A 25,896-nucleotide genomic window follows, 5' to 3' on the forward strand; every position below is an offset into this window, starting at 1 on the left:
TGGCCCAGAGCAGGCTCTAGGGCTCACCTCTCAGACAGCCTCTCTGCCAGCCAGAAAGCTGCTCGCGTACTTCCTGCTGGGGCGAGAGGCAGTCCTGAATCAGCACAAGGCTTCGGGGTTCAGCGTGGGGACAGGAAAGGAAAGCAATACCGCGCCTCTGTGCCAGCCGGACGCAGGGGTCCCGGAGGGCACAACCGCAGCGCAGGCTTGGCAGGCAGATGACTCTATGCCAAGAAAAGGCCGTCTCCTCCAGGCAGAGGCAGGATGCCACTCCGCCCTAGGCTTGGCTGAGTGCTGTCTGCTGCAGCCCCCTTGCCCCTCGGCCAGAGCCTCTAGCGGCCCTGGCAGGCCAACCCGCAGGAGCCTGATCTGGATCCGGAAATACTTGGGTCCACTGGCCAGATCTTGATGTTCTGAACGTAAAACAGGACACTCTCTGGGGTTTCTTGATTCTCTACACCTCCTCAGAGGGGCCGTAAGTTAGTCACCACCAGAAGGAAACTAAAACATGGACACTATCCTTATCCAGAAAACAGGGACAGGCAGGGGCACCCTGCGGCTGGGACCTGCGCCTCCGGAGGCCACCCTCGTGCGTCCAGGAAGTGGCTGGCCTCAGCGGGGCAAGCTGGGAAATGGCCTTTAAAGGCACTGTTGCCAAAAATACTGTTCCAGTTAGGAAAGGGAAGCAAGCCGTAGTCCGCGTCTGCGCAGCGCGAGCTTCTCCCACACTGCCTTGATGACACCTGCTGGGATGTCAGGAGCATGATGTTGGAAGGCCACGGTGGTATCCTTGGGTCACGGCCCCTCTCGCGGGGAGCTGCCGCTGCACCTGACCAGGAAGCCCTGCTTTCACCTTTAGGGTAGCCAGACTCCCTTTTCCTAATTTGCTCTCTTCCCCGTCTCCTCTGTGGACACCAGCCTTCCCGGGAGCACACTGACCTGGTTTCTGTCGCAGTGAGGCCTGCTTCAGTAGTCTGACCAATGAGTGCCTGTTCCATCAGTCCTGGACTGCTCCGGATGTGTTGGACACTAGGCTAGGGGAGCGTACAGAAGACTACAGACCCGCTCTGCGAGTAGTCTGCAGTTTGGTGGGAGGGAGACAGAGGGTAACCGGCGTAGAGGACAGCGCCTGAGTCGTTCCCTTCCTAACAGAGCCCTTACTCTGATCTACTGAGGAGTGTGGAAGTCCCTCCAGCCCCGCAACATTGGTGCACACGCATGCACATGCGCACACACATGCATGCACACACGCACATACACACACATCCCCCGTCTCTGGGAGTGAGGCTCACGCGTAGTCTGATAGTTGAAAGCAGAAGACTGATGAGTCAGAAACCCAATGTGAGCAAAAGGGGCCCCAGGGTGTGCCGCGAGCCCAGTCACTGCCCCAACGGACTTGCTGTCCTGACGTGAGAACTTGGTTGTGCTGTGTGAGGTGACATGAGCAACGCAGGCTGGTGCGGCTGAACAGAAAGCCCTTGCACAGCTGTGCTCAGCGGGTTTGCAGGGTTACAGCATCTATACTGTGTGAATAGGCCACCATTCATGTATTCGTACTCATGTACTCACTCATTTTATCCATGGACATCTGAGTTCTGACTTCTTAGAACTGTGTTTCTTTAGGGGTGTGGGGTCATGTTTGCTGTTGGTTATAAATAGAGCTGCTCTGGCCATCCCTAAATGGGGCTCACAGCACATCAACATGACCAGACATCGTCTTTCCTGTTACGGGATAACTGGTATTTCCACCAGCACTGTGGGTTTCATTTGTTCCATCCACTCACTTGTCGTTTTGTAATATTTCTGATATATTTTTTTTTAATCTAGAGACTTAAACTGCAAGTTTGAATTTTTTCTAACTACGAACGAGATGAAACATGTTATAAATATGGGTCATGTGTATGTCTTCTTTCCATGATTACTTGTTCAAAATGTTTGCCCATTTTTATTTTGTGGTGTTTGTGCTTTCTAGTTGAGATTTGGGGGTGTACTACATTTGCATATTCTGAATATGAATCATTTGCTAGTTGTGTTTGTTTCAAATGTCTCCTTCCAGTTTTGTACTGTGTAGTTTCACTTTCTTTATGGCATCTCTTGAGGATACGTTTCTTATTTTTATCCAGATTTATCAGTGTTTCCTTTATGGTTAGCATCTTTTGTCTCTTCTAGGAAGTCCTTTTCTGCACTCAAATCAACAAGACATGATCTTCCATTTTCTGTTTAAAATGTCAAAGTTTTTGCTTTACACATTTAAGCTTAACTTGCCTGTAACTAATTATGCATACTGGGTGACAGAGACCCAATTTCATTTTTTAAGATTTATTTTTTAAAAAGAATTTTAAAATTAGTTCAAAGGCAGAATTACAGAGAGAGCCAGAGAGAGATGTTCTCTGTCTGCCGGTTTGCTCCCCACACGGCTGCAATGGCCAGGGCGCGGTTTGCTCCCCACACGGCTCCAATGGCCAGGGCGCGGCCAAGCCAATGCCACGAATCAGGAACTTCTTCTGGAGCTTCCACATGGGTACAAGGGGCCATCTCCCATGGTTTCCCAGGAGCTTAGCAGGAAGCTAGATCAGAAGCAGAGCTGTCAGGACACGAATTGGCCCCCCTATGGATGCTAACATTGCAGGTGATGGCGTACCCTGATACACCACAATGCCAGCACCTCCATTTCCACTTTTTCCCCCTGTGGATAATCAGCTGTCTCAGTGCAATATATGGAATTTCTTTCCTTCCTCCAACGATAGCAATGTTTTCTCAGCCATATGTTAGTTTGCATATTGATAGGTCTTCCCAAGGGTTTTCTATTTTGTTCCACTGTCAGTTTGTTTTGTCCTGAACTAATACTATCTTCTTTTTATTACCATAACTTTGGAATCACAAATTCTCCGATGTTATCTTTTAAGGGAGCATGGCTATTCTTACATTGCACTCATCGATGTGTTAAGGTTCAATTTTTACATTTCTTAAAAAATTGTTGGAATTTTTATTGTTATTTCAATGACTCCATTGTCAGTCTGAGAACTGCCATCTTCATGAGATTGAGGTTTTTCTACTCATTAAAAAATATTTGTATTCATTTAGATCTTCTTAATATTTCCATTCGTTCAGAATACAAGCAAGAAGCTAGTGCAGTGGCTCAATGGGGTAATCCTCTGCCTGCAGCACCAGCATTCCATATGGGTGTCGGTTCATGTCCTGGCTGCTCTACTTTCACTCCAGCTCCTTGCTGGTAGTCTGGGAGAGCAGTACAGATGGATCAAGTCCTTAGGCCCCTACCTTCACCTGGAAGACCTGCTGGAGGATCCAAGTTCCTAGCTTTGAATCAGCTCAGCTCTTGTGGCCATTTGGAAGTAAACCAAGAGATGGAAGATCTCTCTCTCTCTCTCTCTCTCTCTCTCTCTCTCTCTCTGTATCTCTGTAAATCTGCCTTTCTAATAAAAATAAATAAACCTTTAAAAACAAACAAGGCGCCATTCTGAGAGCAGAACTCCCTGCTCTCATGCAGCTTGCATTCCGGTAGGAAGGAGACCAAAACAAATACATACGTAAAGTGATAAGTTTGTGAAAAAAGCAGGCAGGAAGCAGCTGGCTCAAAGCCATACTGACAGACCGGGAGAGAAGGCAGAGACTGCCGATGCGAGGGAACTGAGGGAACCACTGGAGCTCCCAGGAGGATGCGGTTGGCCCAATGCTGGCTGCAGGGAGAGTGACGGGAGCTCCCTCCTGGCTACGCAGCTGGAGGCTCCTTTCGGAGTGATGTTCTTACACCCGCTGGGGAGAGAAGGTAGGAGTGTGGAGGGCAGACTCTTAGATATTTGCCAGTTATTCACTTCCTGTCATTCAAAATGTTGGGGTCCAACATGTGGGCAGTTCAAATTAGGGACGCTGAAGGAGGCCGCTGTTGCAAAAGGACTATTTGTAGGGGTGACTGTAGGGAATCACCAGGGAAAGTGGGGCACTGGTGTTTTACCACAAATGCCAGCAGATGGGGGCAGGGAGAGAGGTAGGGAGCTTGGAAACTGGCAGCTTGGTCAAGAAGGGCATCTTAAGAGCCATCTTCGGGCCCGGCAGCGTGGCCTAGCGGCTAAAGGCCCCGCCTTGAACGCCCCGGGATGCCATATGGGCGCCGGTTCTAATCCCGGCAGTTCCACTTCCCATTCAGCTCCCTGCTTGTGGCCTGGGAAAGCAGTTGAGGACGGCCCAAAGCTTTGGGACCCTGCACCTGCGTGGGAGACCTGGAAGAGGTTCCTGGCTTTGGATTGGCATCGGATCGGCGCGCATAGGCCCGTTGTGGCTCACTTGGGGAGTGAATCATCGGATGGAGGATCTTCCTCTCTGTCTCTCCTCCTCTCTGTATATCCGGCTTTCCAATAATAATAAAAATCTTTAAAAAAAAAAAAAAAGAGCCATCTTCATTGGAGGCTGCTGGCACAGATGCCGCACCACTGTCCTCAGGCCCTTATCTTGTCATGGCTCGCCGTGGTCACAACCAAAGAGGAAGCCCTGAAGCTTATTGATGGCGGGCATGCCAGCCCATCTCCTGGGCAGAGGCTGTGGGGAGAAAAGTGGAGAAGAGATCGTAGGGAGGAGGCCTGGAGTTGCCGGGTAAGATGATACTGTAAGTCGGGCTGGGAGGAGAGGCCTAGGCATGTGTGTAGGCAGGAAAGCCCTGGAGGGTCAGGATGGCACTCTAACGGCCCAGTTCCCGGAGACTGCTTAGGTAAGGATGGACCAGCAAAGAAGACTGAAAAGCAGCAAGTAGAGACATCCAGGATGGAAGCATGTCTGAGAAGTCACGTGAAGGAACCATCTCAAGGGCAGGATTGGATGTGCCACCTGCTGTGGCTGGGTCGGAGACCTGAGGAATGACCATAGGATGGAGTAGAGCAGAGGTGGCAGCTGACCTTGACCAGAGCAATGATAGCGCGAGGGTGCCACAGTGACATGCCTCACGGAAGAATTGGGAAGAATTACGAAATTGAGAACAAAACACTCCTTCAAAGAATTTTGCTTTAAATTGTAAAATTGTGACTACATGAGTACAGTAAGGGATTGAGGGAAATGAATGGATCAAGATAGGCTTTGCTTTACTAAATGGAGGTCATTGCCTTTTTAAAATGTATTTATTTCCTTTTTTTTTTTTTTTAATTTGAAAGGCAGCGAACGTGATCCTCCATCTTACTCCCCAAATGTCCCCAACAGCTGCGGCTGGGCCAGGCCAAAACAAGGGGCTCAGGATTCAGTCGAGGTTGCACATGTGGTGGCAAAAGCCCTAGACCTTGAGCAGTCCCTGGCGGCTTCCCAGCATGCACGTTAGCAGGAAACTAGAATCAAGAGCAGACATCTTAAGCATTGCCCCCAGCCTACTCTTGTCATGTTAAGCCGAGAGACAACAACAGCATGTTTGTATATCCATAAGAAACATTCATAAAGTGGGGCAGGGCAGGGGTGGTGGATGGTGCATGACAGAGATGTTTTACTGGGCAATGTGCCTGAACAAGCAAGAAGGACTAGGGCCTGGTGCAAAGGAGAGGGCGTGGAGGGAGGATGCAGATTAAGGAGTCCCCCTGGAGGCAGGCAGAGAGAGGACCAGTGGGGAAACAGGTGTTGACAGGTGGGCAGATGTAAGGGTAGGGGGCAGGGTTTGTAGGAGTTTTTTTTTTTCTTTTTAATATTTGTCATTTTTATTGGAAAGTCATATTTACAGAGAGAAGGGGAGACAGAGAGGAAGATCTTCTGTCTGCTGGTTCACGCCTCAAGTGGCCACAATGGCCAGAGCTGATCTGAAGCCAGAAGCTAGGAGCTAATTCTGGGTCTCCCACATGGCTGCAGGGTCCCAAGGTTTTTGGCCGTGCTGCTTCCCCAGGCCACAATCAGAGAGCTGGATGGGAAGTGGAGCAGCTGGGACATGAACTGTCAGCCATGTGGAATCCTGGCGCATGTAAGGTAAGGATTTAGCCACTAGGTCATTGCGCTGGGTCTGGTTTTCTTCTTCTTATAAAAAATAGCTATTTAATTTGAAATGCAGAAAAAACAGCAGAGAACTTTTAACCTATTAGCCCGGTCCTCAAAAGCCCACAACAGCGGAGATTGAGCCAGGCTGAAACAAACAGAAGGAGGGGGAGAGGGAAAGAGAAAGGGAAGGGGAGAGAGGGAGAAGAAATGGACGTGCCATCTGTTGGTACACTTCCCAAATGGCCATAACAGCCAGCACTGGGCTAGGACAAAGCCAGAGCCAGAAACTCCACATGAGTCTTCCAGGTACTTGTGTTATCATCTGCTCTTGTCCCAGGTGAAGTCGTAGGAAGCTGGATTGTAAGCAGAGTAGCAGGGACTCCTTCTGGCACACCACTAAGTGCTGTTGACACCATAAGTGGCAGTTCATTTGCTGAGCCACAACATCAACCCCAAAGATTTTCATTTTAAGATGTATTTATTTGAGGGGCCAGTACCATAGTTCAACAAGCTAAGCATCTATCCTGCAACACCAGGATCCCATAAGGGTGCCAGTTCATGTCCTTGGTGCTCCACTTCCCATCCAGTTCCTTGCTTACAGTCTGGGAAACCATCAGAGCAATGCTTCAAGTCTTTTGGCCCCTGCACCCACATGGGACACCTGGCAGAGGCTCCTGGCTCACAGTTTTGGACTGGCCCAGCTCTGCTCATTGCAGCCATCTGGGGAGTAAGCCAACAGATGGAAGACCTTCTCTCTCTCTTCTCTCCATAAATCTGCCTTTCAAGTAAAAGTAAAGAAATCTTTAAAAAATTTATACTAAAAATATGTATTTAAAAGGCAGAGTGTGAAGAGGGCAGAGTTACATACCCCAAATCACAGGGGTCATTCTGAAGAACTGTATTATTTATAAATATTGAATGTCTACTATCAAAGCTGATTTTTAATGATCCATCAGCTAACTACTTAATTAGACCTTGTTCAATTTAATTAAAAGTAAATGATTAGAAACTGAATTGTAATTGTATATGTGAATATTTCCCAATGATGAGCCACTCATTTTCTTAACACTTATGCCAACATTTCATATTGTGGCCTTATCTGGTTTCTTATGAATTTCTAGGTTCTTTTTGTCTGGAAACCATGCAGCACACTAAGATTCTTCGTAGAGGAGATACATGCTGGTTTTTTTCTTTTTTTTTTTTATTCAAAAACTGATGAAAGGCGATTTCTGAGTCCCAGACATTAATTTGGAAATCACACATATTTGCAAAGTGACTCCCTTAAACATGTCCTTGCTAGGGAGGGGGCTTGTGTGGTGGCTCAGCAGGTTAAATCACTGCTCATCCCTCATAGGAGCAATGGTTTGAGTCCTACCTGTCTGCTTCTGATCCAGCTTCCCACGCAGCAGATCAAGTGGCAGAAGATGGCTCACGTCCCGGGCCCCTGAGTGAAGTGCTGCTCCTGGCTTTGGCCAGCTGCAGCCCTGGCAGGGAACAGGTCCCTCTCCTGTTCTCCCTCTTTCAGTATCTATGCCTTTCCTAGAAATAATAAATTAAACATTTTAGGTGTGCAGTTCAGGGTCATCACTGCACTTACTTTGCAAAGCAACCATCACCACCGTGCATCTGCAGGATTTCCTTTCCCAAACTGAAACCCGACATCCATCAAACAATAACGTCCTGTTCCTCCCGCCCCTATCCACTGGCAACTTTTCAGGTGATGAATTGAACTGTTCTGGGCATCTCATGTACATGGAATCATATATTTGTCTTTTGTGGTTTGTTTATTTCCCTTAGCATAATGTCTTCAAGTGTCACGTATGCCATCAGCTAGATCAGAAATTTAATTCTTTTTAAAGACTGAGCAACATCCCTCTGTGTGTGTGTGTGTGTGTGTGTGTGTGTGTGTGTGTAAATGTATACATGCACACACTACATTAAGTCTATCGATCCATCTGCAGATAGACATTTGGGTTGTTTTCTGTTTTTGGCAGTTGTGAATTCGCCACTATGAACAATGGGTGTTCCAATATATATTCAAGTCCTTGCTTTCAATTGTTTGGGGTATGTACTTAAAAATGGAATTGCTGGGTCATGTGGTGATTCTATTTTCCTGCACCCATTTTCAAGATTTTGATCTAAGGGAATGGTAGCCAGAATGGGAGCAAAGAAGCACGGTATAATCCCAGGACTTTCAAAGGGCTCAGCTGAGATTAACAATCTCGAATATGAAGGGAGAGCAGTCAGCATGGCTGTATAATTTTATTCCTTCTGTATTCAGGTGCACAGAGGGCAGATGTGGGTTAGAGAAATCACTGGATATGATCATGTTTTGGGTTTATTTAGGCCAATACTTTAAAGCAAGAAAAATGCAAAGGGGTTGGGGCTGCCCATATTTTACTAAGTGATTATATAATTATTAGACATGGAACAGAAACTGGATAAGAACTTCAAACATATTCTCTAAATTTTTCCATTTTGGCCTGAAATTTCTTTTGTTGGATTGATTTCTAGGTTCTTTATAAATGAAAAAAAGTAAATGTTTTCCAATTGTTTGTTGGTAAAGGATGAAAACAAAATTTGTTTTTCTGTATTTATCCTGGATCAAATCAGCCTGAAAGCTTCTGGTTTTTTTCCTTAAATTTTTAAAAAATTTTTATTGGAAAGACAGATTTACAGAGAGAAGGAAAGACAGAGAGAAAGATCTTCCACCTATTGGTTCACTATCCAAGTGGCCACAAGGGTTGGAATTGTGCCAATCTGGAGCCAGGATCCAGGAGCTTCTTTCAGATCTCTCTTGTGAATCCAGGGTCCCAAGGCTTTGGGCCATCTTCCTCTGCTTTCCTGGACCATAAGCAGGGAGCTGAAGCAGCCAGGACACAAACCAGTGTCCATATGGAATCCCAGGGCATGAAAGAGGCCCATGTAGGAGACCCAGGGGAAGCTCCTGGCTCCTAGCTTCAGATTGGCTCACTTCCGGCGCTTGTGGCCACTAGGGGAGTGAACCAGCAGCCTGAATATCTTTTTCTCTGTCTCTGCTTCTTTTTGTAAATCTGTATTTTCAATAAAAATAAATGTTTTTTTTAGAAAGCCAGGATCTGAATAGACATTTTTCAAAAGAACTGCATATGGTCCATACAAATATTAAAAAAATACTCATTATCACTAGCAATAAGGGAAATACAAATAAAAATCACCATAAGGTGTCATCTTATTCCATTTAAAACAGTTGATAAAACAGTTAAAAAGGAACAAATGCTGCCAAACATGTGGTGAAAGGAAATCTTTATACACTGTTGTTGGGAGTGCAAATTAGTACATCCTGATGGAAAACATTACAGAGATTCTTCAGAAACCTAAAAATAGGGGCCAGCTCTGTGGCTTATAGGTTAAGCCACTGCCTTTGGCACCAACATTCCGTATGGGTATCAGTTCAAATCCTGGCTGCTCTGCTGCTCATCCAGTTTCTTGCTAATATGCCTGGGAAAGCAGAAGATGGCCTAAGTGCCTGGGCCCTTGTAACCATGTGGGAGACCTGGATGAGGCTCCTGGCTCCTGGCTTCAGCCTGTCCCAGACCTGCCTGTTGCAGTCATTTGCAGGGTGAACCAGTAGATAGAAGATTCTTTATGTCTGTCTCTCTCTCTTTCTTGGTGTCTTCCTTTCTTTCTGTAACTCTACTTTTCAATAAATAAACAAATACATTTTTTTTTTTAAAAATCTACAACTAGACTTACCACATAACTCAGCTCTCCACTTCTAGGAATATATCCAAAATAAATGAAATCATCATATAAAAGAGATCTCTGCACTTACTGCAATCTAATTCACATTAACAAAGATTTGAAATAAATCTAGATACAGAAAATGTGATGCACACACACACTAGAATATTAATAAGCCATAAAAGAATGGAATACTGACATCTGCAACAAAATAGATGAAATTTTGGATCATTGTGCTAAGTGAAATAACCCAGACACATAAGGACAGATTCTACATTTTCTCTCCTATCTGGAAGTTTACATTTTTCCCTTTCTCTCTCTCTCTCTCTCTCTGTATATATATACACATATTATATAGAAAAACATGTATGAACATTTGGAATACAGAAATTTATAAATGTCTTCATTGAATTAAATCTTACATAATGATCTTATTGTCTCATTTCATGATTTTTGTTATGCTGCCCATATTATGTGATACTAATAAATCCAATTTTACTTCAATAATTGTATTATATGTATATCTAATGTTTACATATCAAGTGACTAAAGCAAAGTGCTGAAAATTGTTAGAACTATATGTAGTTCCTGAAATATTTATTTATTTACTTCTTCATATTGGAAATGGCAGATTGCAGAGAGAGACCAAGAGAAAGATTGTCCAACCACTGGTGCATCCCCCAAGTGGCCACAGTGGCTGGAACCGAGTCATTGCAAAGCCAGGAGCCAAAACCTCTTCTGGGTCTCCAACATGGATGCAGGGTGCCAAAGTTTTGATCCAGCTCTGCTGCTTTTACAGGCCATAAGCAGGGAGCTCGATAGGAAGTAGAGCTGCTGGAACACAAGCCAACACCCATATGGGATCCTGGTGCTTGAAAGTGAAGGATTATCCTGCTGAGCCATTGTGCCAGACCCAGTGATTGAAATTTTATTTCTATGTTTTGTATTATTTTAAATATTATAAAATGAAACATAAATATTGCTTAATATAGAGGTAGCTATTATTATCTTCAGAATGATTTTAAGTGGATGCTTGTAACATTTCATCATTAATACGTGTACTCTAGGTTTTTGATAGGCAACTCCATAAAGAAAACTTGTAAGAATTGATCGTTTTTATTGTGATAAAATGCTGAAGTTTTCAAAAGTCTTTTCTATACCTACCAAAATGCCCAATTGTTTGTACCCTAATAGCTGGTTAACGAGTTGGTTATATTTGCAGATCTTATAAATATTAAATCTCTTATCTAGGGCTTTGATAATCCCAACTTGATCTTCACAATCTAGGGAAATGGAGCTTAGGATATACATTTTACAGATAGGAAGCAGAGAACCATGAAATATGCATAAGGTTTGCATTTCGCAGATGGTAGAGCAAGGATTCCAATGCAGGTCCATCTGATTCTAAACTTGGGCTTTTTCTAACAGCTACTCTCATGGGCAGTGGCCAAGCCTTTCTCATATGTATTCCCAGGTGCCCATTCCTGACTTGTGCTGCATGAAAACTGTATGGATAGCTGAAGATGTCGTGGGTGCTTCAACATTTCCTCAGGTAAAAAAATAAGAAATAATTAAGCCCCTTTCATCAGATTAGCCCATCTTAGACACTGGTATGTGTAAACAAAATAATCTATCAGAGTGGATCTAGCAGATAATTCTAATGATTATTTAATATTAGAGTACTTGAAATTATCCATTTGTTGCAATGGAAATAAAAGCTGTGAGAGACAGAGAATAACAAAAAGAAAATCCCTTAAAATGCATGGCATTTTCTTAAGACAGTGTTATTTCTGGGTTGTTCATCGTCACAGCTGCAGAGGAGTCTAAGGTGCTGATCCTGTCTTCATTAGAGCTTCTTCTTCAGTTAAAAGAAGGAGTGGAATTTCCAGAGCAGAAACAGCAGAGACCCCCACGCTGATGCATGATCCCAAGGTTTTGGGCCGTCCTTGACTGCTTTCCCAGGCCACAAGCAGGGAACTGCATGGGAATTGGAGGTGCCAGGATTAGAACCGGCGCCCATGTGGGGTCCCAGGGCGTGTTCAAGGCGAGGACTGTAGCCATTAGGCCACAGCGCCAGGCCCAGCAGAGACTTGAAACAAGCCCTGTCCATCAGGGAAAGAAGCAGCAGGTGGAACGGCAGATCAGCATGACCGGCTGAAAAACTAGGACTTCCCGGACACACCTCAAAACCCTCGATGGGTTTCTGGGGCATAAACTCCCATTCTTGTGCTAGGTTATATGGCATAAGGGAGTTACAAGTATATAAGATTCCTAATTAATTGACAGTAAAGGTCAAAGACTCTCTGCATGAAACTTTTTCCAAAATAGGATGAAACAGTCAACATTTGCAGCCAAGCTGGTATTTCTTTGCTAATAGAAAAACAGGCAGAAAAAACTACCCTGTCACCTCTTCTGGGAAAAGCAAAAATAAAGCTGTATTTCATCCTTAATTTTCCACCTTGTGGGCAAAAATAAAAGGAAAATTACTTCTGGGCAATACTGCACATATTATGGAATAATGAGCCATCTTAGGCAGTTGAGCAAGAGGCAGAACAACAAATGTTCGCTCCAAAAAAGAAAAATATAGTGATGTTGTTTCCAGAAGCAAACCCTGAAAAGAAACCAGAAGGCATGCACAACGAGAAATGTCACCACAGGCCATCTAAGAAAGCCATGCTTGTTCTGCGGAGACAGCTTGGGAATACCGTGCAAGTTCAGCACTTGGAAGGCTGACCTGGCGCCCACATTGGCTCCCTTGTTGCCTCACTGTGCTCTTTATCTAAACCCCAAATTGAGTCATTTCGTCACCGCATTTCTCTCTCCTGAAATGGTTTATTCATCCACTAATCCAATCATTTATTCTGGAAAGCCAGAGATCAAGGCTGTCCCACATACCATGAAAGCAGTCCGCTTCAAGAGTGCCTTCTGATTGCATGCATGTAGCCCTTCTGCGCTTAAGTGCTGGCATGGTGGAGAGGCAGCCCCTTGATCCCTGCCCTGGCATTTACAACCTGCACAATCCCTTCCCCAGGGATGGAGGAACCTGTGAACAGAGTACAGTACCACTCCCATACTTGTGCCGTGTATTATGCAAGAGAGCCCCAGAGGTAATTAAGATCCCTAGTTAGTAGGCTCTGAATTAACACAGCTGGGCAGCCATTTGACTTAACGACTAAGATACCCACATCCCGTATCAGAGTGCCTGGGTTGGAGTCCCAGCTCCGAGGGCTCTTGATTCCAACTCCTTACTAAATCAGTCTTGGACCCGAATTGAGTTCCTGGCTCCACGCCTCAGCTTTGTGGACATTAGGGGAGTGAGCCAGCAGATGGGAATTCTCTCTCTGTCTTGCCAGTCGTGAGCCAGCCTAATACAATCAGAGGAGTGCATTCAGGGGGTCAGAGAGATTCAGAAGGAAGTGGTTTCTCCATGCTGACTTCACTGGGGAATTATTGGATGACACAGCCTCGAAGACAGCCTGATGATGCAGAAGGAAAAAGAGAAGTGGATTTGCACCATTGTTCATGTTTTCAACTGCCTGGATTATTTTCATTGCAAGCAAACAAGAAACAATTCCAGTGTGAGAAGTTGCACATCACCTGTCTGGGTTGAAAAGCATGAAAATCCAGGAGCCACTGCTGCAGGAGAGGGTCAGGGCCTGCAGAGGGGATGAGTGGGGAAGTCCTTCCTGGACCACTCTTCTCAGGACAAGCGCCCTCACCCATCCTTCAGGGGTCTGTGTTTCCTTAACTACAGTATCCCACACCACAGTGTCCATTGGACAAGATCACTGACAGAGGTTTAGTGGGAGTGTGTCCACCCAGCGGACGCGAACCCCATAAACACGCCAGAGGGAAAGATGTGCTACTGCAGGAGAAGCAAGGGAGAGCTGGGAAACCTGGGTTTTCTGGGATGAGAAGAGGTGTCTGTCTGGAGGGATAACCTGGGGTGAGTGATCCAAGTGAACAACAGTTTCGATGGTCTGAGTGGCAAACATGGAACTTAGTTCTTAGAGAAGGAGGTTCTGGTGCAATGGTCTTTGGGAAATTAACAAGAAGCTCCATTCTAGCAGGTTTGAATCTTTGAAGATAAAAATACTGCTGGCTCTGTGAATCGTGGGACACTTCAAGCAGACATGCATACATTAAGCTAACCCTATGCATATCTTTCCAAATGCGCTTCTGTTCAGACTGCATCAATAATGTATGGCCAAGGAAACAGACTGAGGAGTGACAGAGCTCTTGTAATGCTCACAAACAGGACCTCTGTAACCGTGACAATAGAATTGACTGGCTCCTACTTCTCAGAGGGTTAAATGTGACCAGAAACACATCACCAACAACCAGAGCTGGCCACCACTGCTGCTGGAACATTTTTCAATTTGAATATATTAGCTGTGCCTACGGGGTAAGCGGGAAATGGGACACCAGAGCAATGACTTGGCAAGTCAGGCCACAAGCTTGTATTTACAATGAAAACATAAAGTAATTGTGACAAAATAGGCTGTTAAATTGAAACTGCCTCAAAGTAATTGCTTCAATTCCCTCACCCCACCTTTTCTCTATAGACCTGTGGCCACAGCCTCTAGGAGAGATAAGGATACTGTGGGTGTCTGCCTGTTGTCCTAAGAGGGTCCACTCCTAGGGACAGTCCTCCAAAAGCTGCCCCCATTGCAAACCCTTTATCTGCTGTTGACATGCTCTTCACATTCTGCTGCCAGGTGGTATGAGCAGCATATGGCAGCTGGTGACTCTATGTTTCAGGTTCGACTTTTCTAGAGCTGTGGGACGACGTTATCTGAATGATCAGAACAAAGTACAGCAGTGTTTAAAGGAAAGTCTTTTCGCCCTCACGATCAGGATCCAAAGCCAGGTGTGGTAACAACATAAGGTGTTTCTATTTAGATGCATCTAACTACATTGGAAACAGCACATGAATGAGGTTTTCAGCAAAAAGAAACTTAAGAGGGTACGTGATGACTTTTCATGCTCCACTCTGAACTGAACCGTTGGTGCAAGAGAGCCAATCTGGACCTTCCGAGTGAATTAATTCTCTTTGCTAAACCACCTTCAGTATTGCAGCTTTTCTTCCAAATGGCAATGCTGATGGTTTATTAGTTAATCAATAGGACATGATACAGAGCCTGGTTATCATCAACTAATCATACCCAGGAGCATTCTGAGGCATGAGCCACTTTCCTCTAATCAGATTGGGTTGAGATTACCTTTGGATAACCACACTCCTGGGAACTGTCTCATTTCTATTATAAGTGCATTTTATAATAGGGAAAAATGTACATTTCTACAGGGAGAAAATGAAGTTGGCAGCGTATACCTAGCAATCACATCCGTCGAACCAAGAAACATTCTTCTCTTTGAACAAGTCAAACTAGGCTTCGTCTATTCACACGATGTCAGAGAAAAGAGGCACCTCTCACGCGGTGTGGGTAATGCGATACAATGGAAACTGTATTTTACTTTGGCATTGCAAGCTTCAAATTATATGCAAACATTCAGAAAGGGCATTTGGAACTTGGCATGCATGTTTATAAATGGCTCATTTGGAATCTGGAGTGGGTTTAGGTGTCTAGGTTACAATAACAGATGATCTCTCATGTAAAAAAGGAACAAAGCTTTTCTTTTAACTTCCCACAGAGAAAGATGTTCACTTCTGCTTCAATTATAATCCTAGCCACACTGGAGATTCTGGGAGGAACAATTCCATCCATTACTCCTTATCCCGACCAGCCGTAATTTCTAATCAAATTACATATATTGCAAAGTTCAAGACAGAAAATCCCTATGAGCCATAGAATACATGTTGCAATAATGTGCACAGCTCTTATCCTATTGGTTTAGGATGATGGAAAAATCTATTTAAAATGTTAGATGAACACACTGCAGGCTGTGGAGATGAGTCTAAATTCTCAGAGCCGGAGGCTTCAGTCCTATTTTTCTACACTCAGTGTTTATATCCAGGAAATTTTAATGCAGGGTGCATGATAAACCCAAAAAAAGGGAGAGATGACAAAATGCATAGTGTTAGGGTTCATAACTAATAGTGAAACTAAGGGACAAGGAAGCTGGGCCAAATTATTGCCATTTGATGCACACAGATGTCTACTACTCTTTGCGTTCGTCTTGTTGCCTGTTTACAAAAGTTCGTGGAAAATGGAATAAAAAGCTAAATTGATTTTGGTGAGAAAAGATTTTGAAATCCATATCACTGTCTGCATTGTCCATGAACTTGCTGAATCTCACTCATTTGAACCATCATAATAAAACAAAATAACTTCAGGTTGATTTGAATGAAAGGAGAGAAGGCAGGATGGATTAAAGAGAAATGGTCGTGTTTGAGGATTTGTTCTATTGCAATGAAATTTAACTTCTATAGGGCACATTGCCTAATTCCTGAGGCTCCTTTTCAATGCTGGTTATGTCAAGAGCCTCAGAATGTCTGTCTTGAGTCCAACAACTGCTTAATTCCCCCTACTATTTCATTTCCTCAGAATTGTACTTGATTTCTGCAAAATAGTGAGGACAGCTGGGCTCCTGGCTGGTGAGAAAGAAGGCTGGCCAGAAAGCAAACAAGGACTTGAACTCATCCTTACAGATTCAACTCCCAGAACTAGGTGGAAAGCCCATTTTTCATTATTCATGGGATAGAAAGGCTCCCTCCTTCAAATCCCCCCTACTTGGGAGATTACTTGAGTTTTCTGCTATAAGTCTCACGTTGCCTTGCCTGACACAGAGGAGTAAACTCTGCAGGCACATCATGTCACTCAGGATGAAAGTCCCTGACGGCTGTGTAGGCAGGGCTAGAATGGCATTGGCCTGGGGCGGCTCTTCCCCTTCAGAAACAGTGTGAATGGCCTTGCCCTGGATGGATGTGGCTTCTCGGAGGTCTCTTCCCTTGTCTTCCCTGTCACCTGCCAGCTGACATCTTCAGGCAGCCAAACACCTGTCTTGAAGGTCGCTGCATAGCCACAGGTGTGGGTTTCCCAGCATTCTCCTTGAGCTGCTTTAGTCAACTCCACTAATCACGCTGGTCTTACAATTCCTCTTTTTGGGTGACCATTCCTTATCAGTCTTTTCTCCTACACGCTGTTGATCTCTCCCTACTTTTCTAGATCCTCTTTCTTCCTTAAGTACTAAACAGTTGCCCAAAACCAAGAGTACCTCTGGTCCCTCTGCTTTCCTCTTGGGGTGATGAACCGGGTGTGGAAAAGCCCTAAAGCTAACCTTGACTCCTCCCTGTTTCTAGTTTACTGTTTCCTACTAGCACTCACACTCAGCAACAACTGAGCTGACTTCTGAGGGGTACACGGAACCCCAGGAGGGTTCCCTGGGGCTGCCTCCGCTGCCTTCTGTTCCCTCCTGCACTCCTCTCCTCCTCAGCTTGAGTAGAACCTGTGACTAGCTTCTAAACAAGAGACAACTGGCAATGGGAAGAGATTTAACAGATGTGATGAAGGTCTCTCATCTCTGGATTCTGAAGTCATCAAAAGATGGCCCTTTAAATCTGGGAACAGACCTTCCTGGAAAGCAGTGAATCAGAGCTAGAAAGCCAGTCTCTTATTGACCTTGAGGAAGCATGGACACAGCATGAGAACACCATCTGTGGCTGACACCTCCATTGCATTCTATGGGACCAAAAACCGAGCACCTAGCTATATTGTGTCTGGGCTCCTGAGCCACCAAAGTCATGCATTATTTTAATCCAATAGATCATGACAATCTGTTTAGTAGCAATAGAAAACCTCCTCTTCCAATCCCTTCTTCTTTGTCCTCCCAGGCTCAATGCTTTAACTTCTCAGTGACTTCTTCCATATGTAAGATCCCATTTTATGTCATTCATCCTGAACCAGTATCTACTGCATTCAGCTACATGCCCTTGCTTTATTCAGATTCATCATTTATTCTCCAGGAACTCTGCATCTCTGGATATGTAAGGATGAAAGAGGCAAGTAAGACTCTTGCCCTTGTGCCAAGTAAAATTTAGAGGACTTTAACCTTGGGGGATTTGGGGAAGAGGCAAGGAGGCCATACCACCTCCAGTCTGAGTTAGTGAGCCAGCCTTCTGGTTTTTCTCATTTCCCATTCCTACAGGATTTGTCTTTCTCAAAGATGTTTTCCAATAGGAGCAAATTGACCACTGAGGACTTAAACAATGCCTGTTTGTCATTTCCTAGCTAGAGAGAAACTGTTAAGAAGTTTGAGGCAAAGGTCAGTCGTTCCTTAAGTTAGTAGGGCCCAACGAGCTTTGAAGACTTGGATGAAGCCTCAGGAGCAGCAGAAACAGAATCAAATTCCCCTCGAGCCAGCCCTGAATCAAATCCTTCTTTTTGCACTATCTCCTTGATATGACAAAGTATTTGTTGAAAAAGTTTCTGATCACGGGTATGAAGCTTACAGATGTTGTAGATAAATCAGATATAGTCCCTAAAGGAAACCGCTTAACCCAATTTTAGCCCTTATCTTAGGAACATGTTGATTAGTCCACACGCTCAAAGCTAATCTAAGATCAGTATTTCAGCTGACATGTCTGGCTGCCTAAATCTGTGACTAGGAAATGAAGGTCACATTGGCACTAGTACCCAAACTGCAGTCACTCTAAAACCTCCGGCTGCCAGGGAGAAGCTCAGTGTGAATGGCGCCGCTTGGTGCTGCACCCAGCTCCTCCCTGCAGGCCTCGCAGTGACCCTTGAGGCTTGGTTGAATGAGGCCCAGGGTCCTTATTCCCTAGAGAATTGGCTAGAGGTGCTTTTTCAGTAAGGCAGCTATTCTAATCCTAACATGGGGCGCGACAGGGGAGCACATTTCTGCCATTGGCTGGCTTCCATGTGGCTGGGACACACCCACCTTGAACCCATTCCGTGTGGGAGGCCACCCTCCAGGCTTTGAATGAGATCTGAAAGGAGCTTGCTTCCAGGTGAGATCTCACACAGGACCAACTTTCTCCCTCTCTCGGCAGGTCCTTCAGTTGAACAAGAATTCCATCTCCAGCTCCATTTCTAAGCAACTTGTCACCAAACAAAAACATGGCCCAAAGCTCCCCTCATTGTTGCTGGGAACCACCAGAAGAGCTCCCAGCTTGCATGTCTACTGGCGAGCTTGTCCGGTCAGCTCCCTGTGGCACCTGGGGCCTTTTCTCCTCTCCTAATCAGATGTCTGCCTCCAGCAAATCTGATTGGATGAACCCCACTATTGCTTCTACAGAAGGCTCACACTCTTGAAAACTTCATATTTTTGCCAAGGATACTGGTATAGGGACATTCCTTAAGCTGCTGGTCTTCACGATGCTTGCGGTACGTGACCTGATTTCAATGTGGCATAAAGAGAATGACCTTGCATTCTTTACTTTTTGGACACCTAGATCCACGGGCATTGCATCACCCCTGCTTGTACCAGAGGAGGTCAGCTTTCCGCACTTCCTTTTTCTAATTTGGAGGGATGAGCCCCTGTGTAGAGGCAGGTGGGGAAGCTGACACCATCCTTTGAAAATCTTCTAGCTGTGCCTCCCAGCCAGCCAGTCTCGCCTGTTCCACACAGGCTCACGGGGAGGAAGTGCACACAGGCTCAGGTGCACACAGGCTCATCGGGAGGAAGTGCTATCTGCACTTGCTTCTTCTGGCAGCCACTTTAGCTAGCCAGACATTTTTTAAGTTTTGATCTTTATTTTAAGCCTGCATCAAGGAAACCTTCTTCCTGAAACTATTTTGGATAGAGAACTTCCGTATAGAACAGATACAACCTGCTTTTGAGAAATTTTCATTTCATAAAAGTTACTAAAATGTGCTTAGAGGCAAACCAAAGAAAAAGATGTTACAAAGTTTGTCTAGTTTTAAATGAGAAACTTCTAGAATGAAACCCAGGGTGCTTTCCATTTTCCTTTTATACAAACTTAAAGCTTATAGAGGTATTTCTTCTAATATTTTCTTATAGCCATTTTTAAACAAATGAAAAAGTATAAAGAATTTTATAGAAATCTCTATATTTTTCCATAGATTTGACCACTGACATTTTATTATACTAGATTTATCATTTATCTGTGTATCTATATATTTACCCATATACCAATGATGGTATTATAAATCTTTTTTAAAAAGACATATTTTGATTTGTAATAAGAAAATATCTATGTTTGGACATCTCATTGCAAATCAATTCTATTGGATGTTATCTCCTCCACAATAAAAGTATTATAGCTATAATCCATTATGGTCTTAAGAAATTATACTTAACAAAGTGTCCTAATGAGCGGATCTTAAGTTATCTTAAAAAACACCATTTATGTGTGAATTTTTTAAAAAAGGAAAAACAATGGATAAGAGTCATGAATAAATTCATATGGAAAGTTGAGTTGAATGCCATGCCAAGCTTCAAGTAGTTTTCTAACGCTCTGGTCTGTTCAGGCATCAGTAGGGGAAGCTATTTTTATTTAATCAGTAAACAAATATGTCTATTCATCAACACTTGTAAATGAGGTCAGAAACTGAACTTCAGTTACAATGCTAATGCATTCAATAGGACCGTGCATTTTAGCACCATGATTTACAAATATTTTAATCACCTCTCAACATTTGTATTTATGTGCTCTAATTACCTGAAAAATGTTAAGTTAAAAGCAATGTACTGCGTTCCGTCAAACTATTTTTGATAGAGTTCCAAGAAAAGGGGCATTGAGCTTAGGCTACCAGAAAGCATACAAGACATCTTGCTTCAACTCTCATAAAAGTAAAATTTAATCATGTTGGTACATACAAAATAGTTTTATCATTACAAATAGAATAACCAGATGGTTGACTCAAAGAAAGATTTGGCTGGCTTATCTACTGCCTAAAATGGTCAGCTCCTTGCAAATGCTATAGGAGGCTGACAGTAGTAATGAAAACCAAATTCCTGCATAAAAATAGGGTGTAGGTAGACAGCCAAACCCAAAGGTCACACAGTTATATTTACAACTAAACGTGGTCACAGAGTATCTCTATGAACTCCCAAGTGGAGGTGGGTGAGAACCCATGGACAGCCAGATGTCTGCCCATCAGGGTCTGAGCAGGGAAGATGCTGACAGAGGCTGCAGGTATCTGCAGACAGGAGAACAGAAGACCCCAAAATTGCCAACAGAAATTCACTGAGGGCATAGCTGGTTTATTCAAAGACAGCAGCTTTGGAAATGAGTGAATGAATGCATGCAAAATAGACATTAGAGGTTGAATTGTATGATCTTTTGGATTGGTCATGGCTTCCTTCCCTAGACGTGGCTTCCACCCATAGCAAATGACCGAGAGTGAGTTCAACTTGAGAAGGACATGGGCAAAAGACTGTGGGAAAAAGACCGTCCCAATTAAAGAGGGAGACGAGACTAAGACATTTTAAAACGCATGCAGAACTCTGGGAAGTCAGGAAAAGATACAATCAAGTTTCTGTATGTCAATATAAGCATCACCACAGCATCAAAGCAAATCCTACACTAATCTACTATTTCAAAAATATGGCGTATAGAACAGCATAATATCCCAATGGTAAGTGATAACATATCAGAAAGACATGCTAATGAAACAAGTTAACCTTAACCTACCATATAAGAGTGATCTCAAAGACATTAAGAAAATAATAACAGAGCAGCACAAATTAAAATTTGAGAAATGAGGTAGCAGAATGCAAGAATTAGAAGTGAAAGAAAAAAAAGTTTAGATATGAAGGCAAAACTAGAAGCATGATAATTATTAAATAGAAAAAAGAAATTTGAGAGAATTTTATAATAAAAAGAAATATGAAAGTATTTGAAAAAATGTGACAAATATTGAAGATGGCTAAAGAAGATCCAATAAATGAATAATAGAAGTTCTTGAGAAAAAAAACAAGGCAACAAAAATTAAAAATTTCAAAAACGATTTTGTATAATTACGTTTTAAGCATAATGGCCTTTAAATGAAAAGGAAATGTTATTTAGGCATGTGGTACAAAAGAAAAAGAAATTAGATTACATCAGACATTTTGACAGCGGACCTTTAAGGCAAGATAAAATGCAGTAACTGATTTAAGACACTCAAGATAAGAAAATGTAAGTCAAAGACTCACATATAGAAAAACACATCTTCTAGTACAAAGGTCATGAAACTATAACCAATAAAGAACAAATCATGGAATGTCACTCTCAAGAGTGCTTCTTGGGGAATTTACCACGAAGAATGTTGTAGACAGCAAAAATAATTCAGGTGTATCTATATAAGAATTTACGGTGAGCATTAAATGTATGACCATTTGCAGAATCAAGACTCAGTGAGGATGAAAAGGTATGGACTAGTTACAATGTCTGACAATGCATACATAATTCTTCACCCAAAAAAAGCTGATATAGAAATAGGGAGTGCACATGTAAAACATCAGCTGACTTCAGTAGTAATAATTGCCAATGGTATGTAACTATTATATTCTGAGACTGTTGCGTGTGCAGTTTGGATAAAACAACTCCTCATGGGATATTCTAATTCTATCATCCCTTGTGTCTTTGAGAACCAAGATTCACAGTGTGAACAAGAGACCCAGGATGGGTGCTGGGCACAGTGGTTAGAATGCCCACCTCCCTTATGAATGCACAGGTTCGAGCCCCGTCCTCTCTGCTTTAGACTTCCTGCCAGTGTACACCCTATAAGGTAGCAAGTGATGACTCAAGGAGCTGGGTCCCTGCTAAGCATGTGAGTGACCTGGGAAGAATTTCTGGCTCTAGGAGTTTGGCCTGGCCCAGTCCTTGTCGGTGTGGGCATTTGAGGAGTAAAACAGCAGATAGCAGAGCTCTCTCACACACGTCCTGTTCTCTCTCTCCTTCTCTGCACCTCTGTCTTAAAAAAAAAAAGCCAAACAGAAATTGAAATGACAAAAATATATGAAATATTTTTTAAGAAGGAGATACAGATCCAATATGGAAGAGGAGGTGTAGAACCCCTATAGTTATGAATTTAATTAAACATGCAAGAAGTATGAATTCAAGAAAATTTTCTTCTTTTAAAAAAGATTTATTTATTTTATTACAAAGTCAGATATACAGAGAGGAGGAGAGACAGAGAGGAAGAGCTTCCGTCCGATGATTCACTCCCCAAGTGACTGCAACGGCCGGGTGCTGTGCCAATCCGGTCTGAAGCCAGGAACCAGGAACCTCTTCTGGATCTCCCACGCGGGTGCAGGGTCCCAAAGCATTGGGCCATCCTCAACTGCTTTCCCAGGCCACAAGCAGGGAGCTGGATGGGAAGTGGAGCTGCCAGGATTAGAACCGCCGCCTATGTGGGATCCCGGGGCGTTCAAAGCGAGGCCTTTAGCCGCTAGGCCATGCCGCTGGACCCAAGAAAATTTTCAAATTTATATCTTTTTCTAGTTGTGCTGAAAAACCTAGAAACAATCCCAGATTATGGTCTTGAAATATCATTTCCTATTGAAGGATATCAGAGCTTCTCAGAGAGATGGCAGATTCCAGGTTGGGGGCAAGAAGAAATATTGAAGGCAGCCTTCAAACATGTTGTTGTACCAGACAGCAGGGATGCCAACAGTCACTAGGCGTGTATCTAAAGGTCTTAGAATAGAACTTCAAAGGGATGCCATGAAAAATGGGATATTTTACAAAGATAGAAATTATAATAGACTGAAAATTATTAAATGTGCATGAATTCATCTGTTCATAATGATAGTTTAAGTAACTGATTCACTGAAAATGGATAAACAGGAAAATTAAGCATTTATCTTACCTTTCCTATATGAACTGATTGTACAACTGAGTTACTAACTAGTAGGTGAGAAAGCATGTCTTTTAAAACTTATGCAAACCATAATTATCAAATTAGAATACCACTATGTTTGCAACTCCATGAATTCATATATTCAGTGATGCCATTACAAAAACAGAGACAAGATAATTGCTTGCAAACTTACTAAGAGTCTATAACCTATACTTGATAAAAATATGTCTGGAGATAAAGATGACAGAGGACTATGTTGAACTGTACCATGATCAAAATCTAGACTGTTGGAAACACTACAAAACTGCCTAAATTCTTCAACAGACGAAGAGTGAGAAAAGTAGCATATGCATCACAAAATTGGGCATGATTCAAACGTAGAATCTAAGGCTGCGTGCCTGGGTGATAACACCAGAAGGAATAATAAAAAAGAGGTTACTGTGGCCAGCAGGCACATTGGCTCAACTGGTTAATCCTCCAGCTCCAAGTGCTAGAATCCCATATGAATACTGGTTCGTGTCCCAGCTGCTCTACTTCCCATCCAGCTCCCTCCTTATGACCTGGGAAAATAAAAGAGGATGGCCCAAAGCCTTGGGACCCTGCACCTATGTGGAGACCCAGAAGAAGTTCCTGGCTCCTGGCTTCATATCAGCTCATCTTCAGCTGTTGTGACCATTTGCAGAGTGAACAAATGGGTGGAACATCTTTCTCTCCGTCTCTCCTCTCTGTAAAATCTGCCTTTCACAGAAAGCAAGAATGGGGGAAGGGAGTGAGGGAAGGAAGGAAAGAAAAGAGGGATGTGAAGGAAGGAAGAAAGGAAGGAAGGAAGGAAGGAAAGGAGGGAGGGAGGAAGGAAGGAAAAGCAAGCAAGGAAGGAAAAGTTTACCAAAGGTTACCCAAGAGGTCACGGAGTGGTTAATTCTGGAGGGAAGAATTTGGAACACAGTAAGATTGCAGTTATAGAAGAGGTCAGGGAAATGACACACAGGAGGCATCAGTTGAACTTGCTGCAGAGGGATGAGAGGAAACACAGAAGCAAAAGGTAACTCTGAGTTTGAACACTGGCTGGATGATGAGGCATCCTGAAGAGTGGGGACAGAGCAGGTTCTGGTGGTGGTGTTGGCAGAGGAGGTGGGGAAATGAGGACCCTGTTAGGGACAGGTAGGCTTGAGGTGCATCTGCTGAGCAAGCAGATTAAGAGGCACAAGTCTGGAGTTGCAGAAGAGGTCAGGGCTGGGAGTCAGTGAGCTGATATTTCCATCTATGAGCTGAGAGAGGTCACCTATGAGAGTGACTGGATTTCAGACAAAGTTGTGATTCCAGCCTGGACCAGGCATGCATGTGGCAAGGAAGCAGAAAAGTCAGCAAAGGACTGCTGGGAACTTGAGAAGCGTAGTGTCAGGAAGCCTGTGGTTCAGTTAAATCATCTCAGGCCCAGCTTGTAGTCTAACCTGATGGCATGTTCCCAGAAGGCTTCAGCAGCTGCCTACCTTTGCCTCTCACCTCCTTCCCTAGGGTTTCTCTGACCCATGAATGGGAATCTTCTGGAATCTGCTGGCATTTGCCCATGGACCTGGACTGTGAATGCAATGCTTGTAGGACTACTGCAGAGGTACAGGGCATGAGATCTGATAGACATGCACTTTTCCTCTGATCCCACATGTTACAAGATAAATCAAGCATGCATTGACCCAGCCACCTGTCATTGCAGCCAACCGCAGAACAATCTTGTCTCAACTGTCTTCTTTTTGAGTTGTCATTTTAGGCTCTTGTAGTCTTTCCTTGAGTGAACCCTCCACACACAAGTTTGGCTGGGGCCTTGCATTTCAGGGGACCAGAATTCCAAAAGAGGATGGCCTCCTGCTGAATGCCACCAAGAGGTCAAGGTCCACAGCCCGAGGCCCCAACAGGGCCCCCCAGGAACCTGAGGGATGCAGTTTCAAGAGAGTAATGGGGGCGGAATCTACTCTTCGGAGGAGTTGGAGAGAGCAGGAAATGAGGAGCTGGAGACAGCAAACTGTAGATGTTCTCCCAAAGACCTAATCCCTGTGGACTCATGGCTTCTTAGCAACTTCTTTCCTTTGGAAATGCATCACAGTGGCCTGTGACTAGGGAGGAAAGGTCAGAGCTAACAGGTAGCGTGGTCTGCAAGTTCAAACAAAATGTGTTTGTTCTTTTTGAAAGCCTGGACCCAGTGGAACATGAGAATGATGAGAATGTTCAGCAGAAATGAGAACGTAGGGGCAAGGATCTCACGCTTGACAGTGAGGGCTGGCCTTGGCCATATAGCAGGAGCCCTTCATTCACAGAAGTGGAGGAGGGCCGATCACTGCGAGGCATGGAACATGGGTGGCTTGGTGGTTTAGATGATGACAAAACTGAACACACATCTCTGGCTGCTTCTAGTTTTTTACAGACATAACGTCAGGTCAGAAGCAGAGGGAGGGAAGTCGGGGGTGTAGCAAATTTGAGAAAAGGAGTGAAA

The 25,896-nt window shown here is 43.9% G+C and overlaps 1 long non-coding RNA gene across 2 annotated transcripts in view; it reads right to left on the reverse strand.

The window, feature by feature from the left end:
* LOC131483085 (uncharacterized) overlaps nucleotides 1-25,896 on the reverse strand; it is a 73,902-nt gene that overhangs the window by 10,964 nt on the left and 37,042 nt on the right. The window contains exon 1 of one of the 2 annotated variants that reach the window (XR_009247503.1): nucleotides 7,334-7,437. The exons of the other annotated variant lie outside the window; for it this stretch is intronic. This is a non-coding gene — a long non-coding RNA (uncharacterized LOC131483085). Of the gene's footprint in view, nucleotides 1-7,333; nucleotides 7,438-25,896 lie in introns of those variants that run through there. 2 annotated transcript variants of the gene reach the window in all.

The sequence above is a fragment of the Ochotona princeps genome, chromosome 23, assembly GCF_030435755.1.
Source record: "Ochotona princeps isolate mOchPri1 chromosome 23, mOchPri1.hap1, whole genome shotgun sequence".
Classification (NCBI taxonomy): Eukaryota; Metazoa; Chordata; class Mammalia; order Lagomorpha; family Ochotonidae; genus Ochotona; species Ochotona princeps.